We start from the raw sequence: 10239 nt of genomic DNA, 5'->3' as shown, positions 1-10239 counted from the left end.
TCATTCTTCTGTCTTTGACGCACTTTGACCCGGCCTTGTGAAGGAGGCGGCTGAGCGCTGGCAGCGGGGACAGGTGTTCCTCCAGGTGCCCGGCCATTTCCCGCTCTGCCCACCTGGCTCTGAGGCTGGATAAAGCCAACTGCCACGCTGTGCGCTGGCCCTCTGAGCCGACCGCTCGCCTGGCCGAAGTCTCCGCCAAACCGCTTTCTGTTTCCACCAGAGGAGCAGAAATAAAAGCTCAAATCGATCAGTCGGTGTTAGCGTAGCGGCAGCCCGGCTTGTTTGGGCTCTTATCTGGGAACAATAAATCCAGTCTCGCCTCCTTCGGGAGTCACGCAGCACCTCCAGTTTAACATTAATAAACTTTTCTTCGGAAGGAATGAATAGCATTTCACTTCATCACTCAAAGATCAGAACAAACAAACAAACAAAAAGTAATAAGTCAGTCCGCACATTTCACGCAATCTTGCTACAGGTCATTATGAGAGACGCGACACCGTGACCCGTGTTTCGTTTACGTTTCGTTTATTTTTAACTGATTTCATTGGCCCAGTTCGTCACGGCCCGTGGGAACGGAGCCTCTACCTGTGAGCACAATCTAATCACACTTCTCCAGGCTCGCCTGGCGCAACGAGCTCGGTTCTTCTGGATCAGGAACAGAGGTGACGAGCAAAGAACAGGCGTCAACCTGAAGCAATGCTTTAAGGAAAAACTCAAAAATAAAATAAGATTTATTTTTTATTTTTGCTTTCTGACGACAATAATATAAATACCCATGGAATTCACTGCTTTATGAAAAAAAGTGCTCCTAAATGTTAAAGAAATTGATGATGTAATTCCAAGAAAAAGCTAGGAAGAAGTCCGCAGTTTAACACAAAAACAATATAACATACTTTATAATACTCGTAAATAAAAAAAATCTAACTTTATTTTGTTAGATACTACCACGATAAACATGACAACGTATGCATTTAATGAAATGGAGTACATTTTTATTTATGGAAACCTTTCAATCTCCCCCACGGCATTAACACCACACCTGAGCTGCACACACACTCCCCCACGGCATTAACACCACACCTGAGCTGCACACACGCCCCAACACACACACACACACACACACAGTGTACACACACACACACACACACACACAGTGTGCACACCATCCACTATACACACACACACACACACACAGTGTACACACCACCCACTACACACACACACACACACACAGTGTACACACCATCCACTACACACACACACACACACACATAAAGTGTACATACTTCTGTTCTGATGAGAAAAAAAAATCCATATCTGAACATGTATGTCAAGCCACATATCCTTAGACCAAGGCCCCCTGAAACTGTGGTCACAGATAAAGTGAGTCTCAGTCTCAGGAAGTTTGCGATCCGCGGCTTTATATAGCGCTGATTTATAAAGGCTTGATGTGTCCAGTCAGGGTTTGTTCTTTTTTTGTTCTTACCGAGGCACCAAAGCTGCCTTTTATTTCTTTCAATATTGCACATTAAAGGCTACAAGTCCACCGCGCTCACTTCCAGAGGTACGCTGTGTCTGAGAAGCTGCTAGAACCCCCTCGCTTCTCGTATCCGCCATCAGTGTTGAAATTGGCGGCATGGCGAGAATAAAAAAAAGTTTGGGTTTATCTGGTAATATTTGGGGAAAAAAAAACTTTATAAAAATGATTTTTCTTAAATCTAAAAATGTGTGCTTGTAAGCTGTTGTCATACAGGTGGTATCGGACCGTAGCTGAAGCAAAAGTACTGAATGACTTTCCCCCCCCCCCCCCCCCCCCGTTGTCCTCATTATAATGAGGCAGAAATAAGGGGGGCCGTCCCGCGAATCCAGGCTCCATGCGCCCCCAGTGAAGACCGAAATTAACAGTGGGGTGCTGGCCAGCCGTGGCGACTACACAGGACCTCCTCTCTGTGTCAAACTCTCTGCCCTCCTAGAGAGGGTGGAGAACGCACCCCCCCCCCCCCCCACCCCCCCCAGCCACCTACCGCTCCGTCTCCCTCCGCTTCCCTCCGTGACCTTTTCGGTGGAGGAGAGGTGGGGAGAAGGCCGGGCCGTGGGGAGCAGAGCCGCCTGTAAAACACGGCCAGGGTTCGGATCGGACTCGCTCGGGCCGGGCGGCGTTACCGGGGAGAGGTCGCCTCGGTAACCTGTGTTCCTGTCCCCGCCCGAGGCTCACCTTCGGCTGTTTGGGTATTTGTCTTCCGAGGCCTTAGAGATGGGACACTCACGTCTGGCCCCTGGGGACCGTAGCACTGCTGATTTTCATTACACCCCTCTGATTGGGGAGCGATTCACACCTGGCGCACCAGGTGAGTGTAATCCCTGTCCAATCGGTGACATCACGGGACTACAGACTGTCGGCCAGAAGAGAAACCCAGCAGTGCCACTGACACCGAGAGCCTGATTTGAGTATCCCTGGCTTGGAGCTCATTTTATAGATGGGATGGATGTCCTCTCCATTGCTGTTGGTCTCGCTGCACTAATGGAGCCAGTCTTGCTGCCAGCTTTCCTTGGATAATGGCAATAAGCTTGTCCGTACATTTTCGTTTAGAATGCGAAGGGAGAAACTGTTTTAAATGTATTTTTGGTTCTCTGCCGCAAATCCAATAAACACCGCATATGCACACTTCGGTCCTGTCGCCATTTTTAGTAATGAGAAAAATAAAAATAAAAATGTGAAACTTTTTGTCGAGGTTTCCTTGAGGAGAAATTGGCTCATTAGGCAGTGTTTGATTTCAAACTTAATTTAAAAGCAGTTGTCGGCAATTCATTATCACAGCTGTTCCTCATTCTTTTTTTATTTTTTCGTTTTGCATTAGAGAATAATCTTTATCTAAAAATAGAAAGCCAAATAGCAATTTACCGCCGTTGCACCTTCAATTATTTAGAGGATTCAGTGAAAACACACTTCAGCAACATTCAGTCTGAAATATCAGACAATTCAAATTCTCTTTTTCGGAGAACAATACAGGGTCAATATTAAATGTCAGAGAAACTAACATTTATTGCAATGCTTTGCAGAGGACTGTACAGATAACACGGGTAGATTGCAGGTTTCCAGTTGACCAGAGGTGGCGCTATTGAACAGTGAAGCAGGAAGTGACACTTGTTGGCTTCACCACTAAGAAGCCGAAGCCTCAGCCATTTTACATAGCTGCCGATACCTTGACATGGATGCAATATGGATGTAATTCCTAATCCACTGTGGTAGGTATTAACCCAGGTCGTCTTCGATTGTAGAAGCACAAGGAATCTGAAGACAGCAGCACAAAAGATACCAGCGTTACCTACAGTGTATACAGGAGGCTATGATTGGTCTCACGCTCCTAAATTTAATGCTTACTGCTATAATTTAATTTCAGCATTAAAAAAAGAAAAAGATATGTATATATGTTTTCGGAAGTTAAGTTTGCATTTCGCTGTGAACAAAGCCTTTTTAATCCTTTTAGTCCAGCACAATTCAGCTTTTTGGCTGCAAGCTGAACAGTGGCGTGCATTTTCCCATGCTACAATAATCCAAATAATCCATTAGCGAGTTTTGGCAGTGCTGACTGTCCCCCATCCTCATGCAATAAAGCCAGAGTGTTATTTTAGCAACGGCTATCCGCACACAAGCTAATGCACCGCACTTACACTGTTGAGATTCTCCCGTGTTAAAAAGTCAACTTTATCTGAGAGGTGCGACTGCAGAGGCAAAAAAACACCTTGTCTTATTTGATTTCATTAAGCCAAGTGGCTCTTAAAGGAAGGGGAACATTTGGTGAATACGGAAGGCTTGCGTCACGAACACTGAAAAAGACAGGGCTGATGTGCTTCGGAAGATCCACAGCTCTGAGCTTGTACTTTAAGTACTCCCGCACCCCCCCCCCCCCCCGCACCCCAATTTGCCAGTGAAGAGGGAGAGCTAAATAAACGAACGCTGCCGTGTTGTGTTCGGAATAGGATAATGATGCGGAGCTGTCAGAACGCTCGCTGCCTCAGGCACAGACCCCCGGAGCAGAAATATGTTTCCAGCCCGCCGTGGAGCCGGACCGCCTTGATTGGCACGGGAGAAGCTGTCTGTCGTCAATGCTGTCGGAATGCCGTCGGAAAGCCATCGGAATGCTGTTCGGAATGTTGTCGGAATGCTGTCGGAGAGCGTTGCGTCGCTGACCGGCGAAATTGCACTCTGCCGATCCGTCTCAAGTGGGCTAATCATCAAAACTTTTGATGGAACGCGTGGAACTTCCTCTGCGTACACTTTCCATCTGCGTAACAGGTGTGCACATTCGCCAAACGACCAGAGCAAATCTCTTCCCTCCTCAAAATTACACACAAGCCCAGTCACCCCCATCATAGGAATATACTTCCATCTATAAAATTGTGAAATTCTGTAATAAAGGATATAATTATATATATATATATATATATATATATATATATATATATATATATATATACGGTACATATAGGACTAGAATGCAGGGAATACACTGTGGGGTTTGTTTCATAACCAGTATATTTATTTGGAAGAAAGTCATTTCAATTTTAAAGAGCACGCAGAGAGCAGTCCCACCGCACAGAGCTCTGCGCCTTATAAATGAATTTCTCTCAGTAATTCCAGGGGCGAAATCAACACCTGTGAACTGCAACCCCGGAGTTGATTAGAATTCCCGGTCCGTTCTCTCGGTCCTTACATCTTGAAAGCCCGCCCCCTCCCTAATCTTGAGAGTCCCACGCCTGATAAATGCCAGACTCTATTTTCTAAGAGCAAGAGCACAGGAAATTGTCTTCCCCTTTGTTTACATTTAAGGGAATAATGTCACAGAGTAATATTCTCCTCGACTAAACTCAAATTGAGCTGTATGCGATGAACTCTGATGTTTTTCCTGCGGAAGCGCTTGCTGAATGCTAAGTCCGAAGGTCTCGGGCGGCTGGTGAATCCATCCTGGACCGGGGAGGCTGAGCTCGCTGCATGCCGAGCTGTTTGGATGTGAGGAAAGAGTACTCTCTCAAAAAAGATGCGTTAAAACCCAACACACTTTCCATGTTCCTACTTTTGTGTTATTTTCCACACATTTTGTGTCAAAGTTACTGATTTTCTATTGCAGATATTACAATTTATGTGTTACAAAGGGAGACAGGTTTACTGGGTTTTAAAGTAACACAAAATGGATGTGTGTTCAAAAATGACACGTTATGTGTTTTTAACACATCTGTTTTGAAAATGTAGGGGTGTCCTTCAGTTAGAGTTTGCTGTCCTTCCTGGTTGTCATGCCAAAAAAATGTCACTAATTTCCAAATGGCTCAAACTGTAATTGATGTTTAGAGAAGGTAGTAAGTGCATGGCTGCCAGATTAAAAAATGTAAATGACAGTATGAGAGAGTTTGGGCCTGCAGAATGTTAGCATACCCCCACTCATACCCAAACAATAAATAATAGCAATGCATATTGTAAGAAGGCATCTACGTATTTCAAACACATGGGCAATACATCAGTTGAGCCTATAAGCACATTTCAAAGACTACCTGGAAGTACCCTGCCATACAGAATATAATTCCATTGCTGTGGTAGTTCTCTTACTTTACAAAGTCCCAGCTGAAATCCAAATCTAATGTGCTTTGCGTTTAGTAGCGAATTTAAACAGTCCTATCTTTATTTTTAGTTTCGTACACAGTGCTTGGACTTACATTCTTTGTCCAAAAAAAAAAAAAAGCATAAAACTGTAACAGCATCTGCTGTTCTTTCCCCTGAGGAAACACTGGTAATCCAATGCAGTGCGTGGAGGTGGAGAGAGTTTGCACAGCGCACCACGCTGTAAAATCTGAATTAAAACTGGGTTTTATCTCCCCGTGCAGCAGTGCATTGTGGGCCCTAAAACTGGGAGCACCAGACTCTGGGACAGCAGGTCTCGGGGGCTAAAGAATGGGTTAAGTTCTGAGATAATGAGAAAATAAAACACCTTGAAACAGGTGCTTTGTGAGTGCATACAAAGTGCGGTGTAATAAATTGTGCTGACCTTAAAGCTCTTCAGAATCTTATGCACGGCCCCCTTGATTCTTGGCTTGAATGTTATTTGCCACAATATTGTGGTGTTTATCAACAAGAAATGAAACTGACAAAAAATAACAAAAAATAAATAATCCCCCACTTCTCCTCCAAACCTTGGGCTAGTATTGAATATTGCATCCTTTTTTCCCACAAATTTCTTTTTTTTTCTTCCTATTTTTCACAAATTTATGGTTGTCCAACAGATACATTTTAAAACAATTTAGGTTACAGTATCAGATCCTGCACTGTTCACCAATCCTGGACAAACACAAATGTGTGTGTGTGTGTGTGCACGTGTGCCTGCGTGCTTGCGTGCGTGCGTGTACACACATTCATCCACAGCAGTTGATTTGGTCCATGGACATTACACACTGTCAGGATATCATGCTACTGTATGCCATCCCCTTATTAACAGCTGAATGGACCACATTCGCTTTTAATGACGAAACAGGGACCGTCTGCTTTTGGCATTAAAATATTCAGCCTGAGATGTGAATTATGTTAAAACATGACATGCGTTTGTTTGAATATTTCCCTGCTGTTGCCTAGGTAAACACACACACACGCGCACACATACGCACACACACTCACACACACCTGAGCGGTATGTCAAGCAGAGGGCTCCCTCATTCTTGGTGTTGACAGGAGTACTTCCACTCGGTTAAGCAACACACAGGACGTGTTCCTGAAGGATCTCTAGATTGCTGTTGGTTAATTGTTTTTAATGGATTTCAGTATGACTGACATCTTGGGCAACTGAAGGTGACAAATGCAGCCATATACCAATTCATCCCCTTGACTACACGGAGTTCTCGTGTAAACACTACTGGAAAGAATCCATTAACCTGACCGCTGTGAACGAGGAATCAGTTATTCAGTAGGACTCCTCCTGCTGATCAGTTGATACGGTGCAGAGCTTAAATGTGCATGATCAGTTGATATGGTACAGAGCTTAAATGTGCATGATCAGTTGATATGGTACAGAGCTTAAATGTGCATGTTGCCTGATGCGGTTACTATTTATTAAATCTGGGAAGTATTAAATGTCAGAGGAAACGCATGAATGCTGAACTGGAAATGATTACATGTGAACACACGCGTGTGTGTAGGCTACACGCGTGTGTGTACACTTGCTTCCTGGTTGCAGCGTGAGCAGGGCCGAGCGTGATGCAAAGATGGTTTGTAGGAACAAGTATCGCCCATGGTGCATCACTGAGCAGTTTCTGTCTGACAGTCTTGCAATTTACAATCTAGTCAAATACACAGCAAAACTAAAATCTCAACAATATGTCCAGGATTCACAAAATGGGTGACTGCATGCCTAATCTAAAATATTGTCTTGTTCATTTTAATTTTACTGATTTTGACAATTCACATCCATGGGGCACACGGTACAAAAAAAAAAAGAAGAAGTTTCCTAAGGTTCAAAAGGCTTTGTTTTTCTTAACACCTGGTAACCTGCCGATGTTCCTACAGTCAAAAACGCAAACCCATAATCCTTTTGGGAGAAATGTGGCAGTACAGTTCCTGAAACGTCAAATGTTTTTTAGCACAGAGTGCATCCTACAGTTTGTCTTTTCAGTGGGACACCAGGGAAGTGAGCTCAACCCTGAAAAGCAAAAAAAAACATAAAACAGACGACAGTGCCTGAAAAGAGGCTTCTGTTTTTTGGACGGGCACTTATTTTGCCTTTCTTTTTTAAGATGGTTGTTTTGATGCCTGCAAGCCCATGAGGGGGGGTTTTATTCAGATGTATGTAACGCACACACCTCACACTGTTAATAAAGTTGGTTGGCACTCCAGGTAAACAGAACTCAAATCTCCTGTCTAGTCCTTGTGGGGAGTGTAGTTTTTTTTAGAGCTTCTTGACAAAGAACATTCCGCCTGGCAGTTTAAAAACTTCTTCTTTCCATAGCTGTGTCTTTTTCATTTAGCTGTGTCTTTGTCACAAGGTTTTCTTTAAAAGACGTCAGCTACGGTTGATTCCTGATGCTTCGTTGAAGGGGATGCTTTGCTGTGAGGCCAGCGTCTTTAAAAGTGAAACCTTACTCTCAGATGAGACAGACACAGGTTATTTGCTCAGAGTTCTTCCGTTATTACACAGACAAGGCATCGTTCCTGAATTGTGTTGGTAAAAAGTTCTAAATGATTTAGAAAATCATGAATGGGAGCAACTAGGTGACGTGACACCACCACAACTGACAAGACAGCTTGACAGCTAGCCAGCTAACGTCACTACTGCCTGTGATTTACGAGGTCAAGGCCAGTTGTGTATTAATTAAGAGCCTGCGTAGCAGGCCTAGTGACTCAAATAAATCAAGACAGCTCCAGTTCTTTTTTTTCATTGCAAATCCACCGCAGTTAAACTAATTCATTTTCATTATTTCAGTGATAACAATGTAATTTAAAAAATGCTCCATGGGCATGTCAACACAGAGAATCTGTTAAATTTCCAAATGATAATTTCACAATTAAAAGGTGCTGCACAGGAAACCACTAATGATACACCAGAGAAAGCTATAATATAATTGCAAGTTTACAAAAAGCCAGTTAAAGTGGACGTTCAGCTGAACAATCTTCCTTGTTCAGGAAGACTTCTTTATTTTATTTTTTGCTAATTGGTCTAGAGCTGCAGCATGCTCGATGCTCGATGTCTGTTGGATGCTATCAGAGATTTTCTGTGCAGAGCGTTCTGTAGACCCCTTCTGGTGCCTTCAGAAGAGACGCGCCGTAATTGAAAGAGAATGTGTGGCTTCCTTCTTTTCAATTACAAAAAAGAAGAACATGAAGGATGCCGTCACATCTGTGTGTGACTTTTGTGACTCACATTGAAGAAAAAGAATACCCTTCAGAAGCCTCGCTGTTTGCTCGTCTGTTAGATAGCGCGTGAAAAATGCACCCATTGTTCAGACTTCAAAGTTTTTGAGCGGAGATTTGCTATCTGCATATATAATATGGATAGTGCCGTCCATATTTAGACATTTCTTTTCATTAAATATTAAATTTATTGTGTTAATACTATGAATCAATTCATGTTTTTTTTGTTCAAGCGAACAAGCATGCATACAATTGTGACACTCCCAGACTTAAGCAATAGCGTTTTTTTAACGAATAGCAACATTTTTTCGTTGAACTGAAGTGAAATTGAAAGTGTGTGTGTGTGTTTGTGTTCATGCATTTATGTGTGCCTGTGCATGTGTGTGTGTGTGCATGCACGTTTGTGTTTGTGCTCTTCTGTGTGGTGATTGGTCATTGAGAAGCTCCGCCCCCCGGAACAGTGATGGGAGGGGCTGTTAAAGACTGTTAAAGACCTCGACCACTGACTCTCCACATCTCGCCAACTAATCTCCCTCTACATCTGATTGGTTACACAATCCGTCTACCTAATCTCCCTCTACATCTGATTGGTTACACAATCCGTCTACCTAATCTCCCTCTACATCTGATTGGTTACACAATCCGTCTACCTAATCTCCCTCTACATCTGATTGGTTACACAATCCGTTCACCTAATCTCCCTCTACATCTGATTGGTTACACAATCCGTCTACCTAATCTCCCTCTACATCTGATTGGTTATACAATCCGTCTACCTAATCTCCCTCTACATCTGATTGGTTATACAATCCGTCTACCTAATCTCCCTCTACATCTGATTGGTTACACAATCCGTTCACCTAATCTCCCTCTACATCTGATTGGTTATACAATCCGTTGACCTAATCTCCCTCTACATCTGATTGGTTATACAATCCGTTCACCTAATCTCCCTCTACATCTGTTTGGTTACACAATCCAACCACCCAATCACCTTCTACATCTGATTGGTTACACAACCCCTGGCATTCCCCGACCACTTTCATTCCCCAGGTCATCACTGAGAGAATTAGGTCCGCAGTTGACCAACCTGGTTAAATAAAATGAAATAAAATAAAAACAAGCTCTTGCCTGCTGATGTCAGTACCCATGAGAAGAACGCTCTTTGCTTTCTCATGACTCTTTATCATTCCTTTATTTTAACATGTTAGACTTCTGATTTATTTTAGCAAGAAGCTGGTTTGGTAACACTTTACTTGAGCCAAACATTATAAAGCCTACATAATGCTACGTTAAGCATGCCATCACACCTTGTCATAACTAGCCATCCTCACGACAAGCCTTACATCACT

The sequence above is a fragment of the Anguilla anguilla genome, chromosome 5 (assembly GCF_013347855.1).
Source record: "Anguilla anguilla isolate fAngAng1 chromosome 5, fAngAng1.pri, whole genome shotgun sequence".
Lineage (NCBI taxonomy): Eukaryota > Metazoa > Chordata > Actinopteri > Anguilliformes > Anguillidae > Anguilla > Anguilla anguilla.
Note: the sequence above shows the minus strand (reverse complement) of the source record.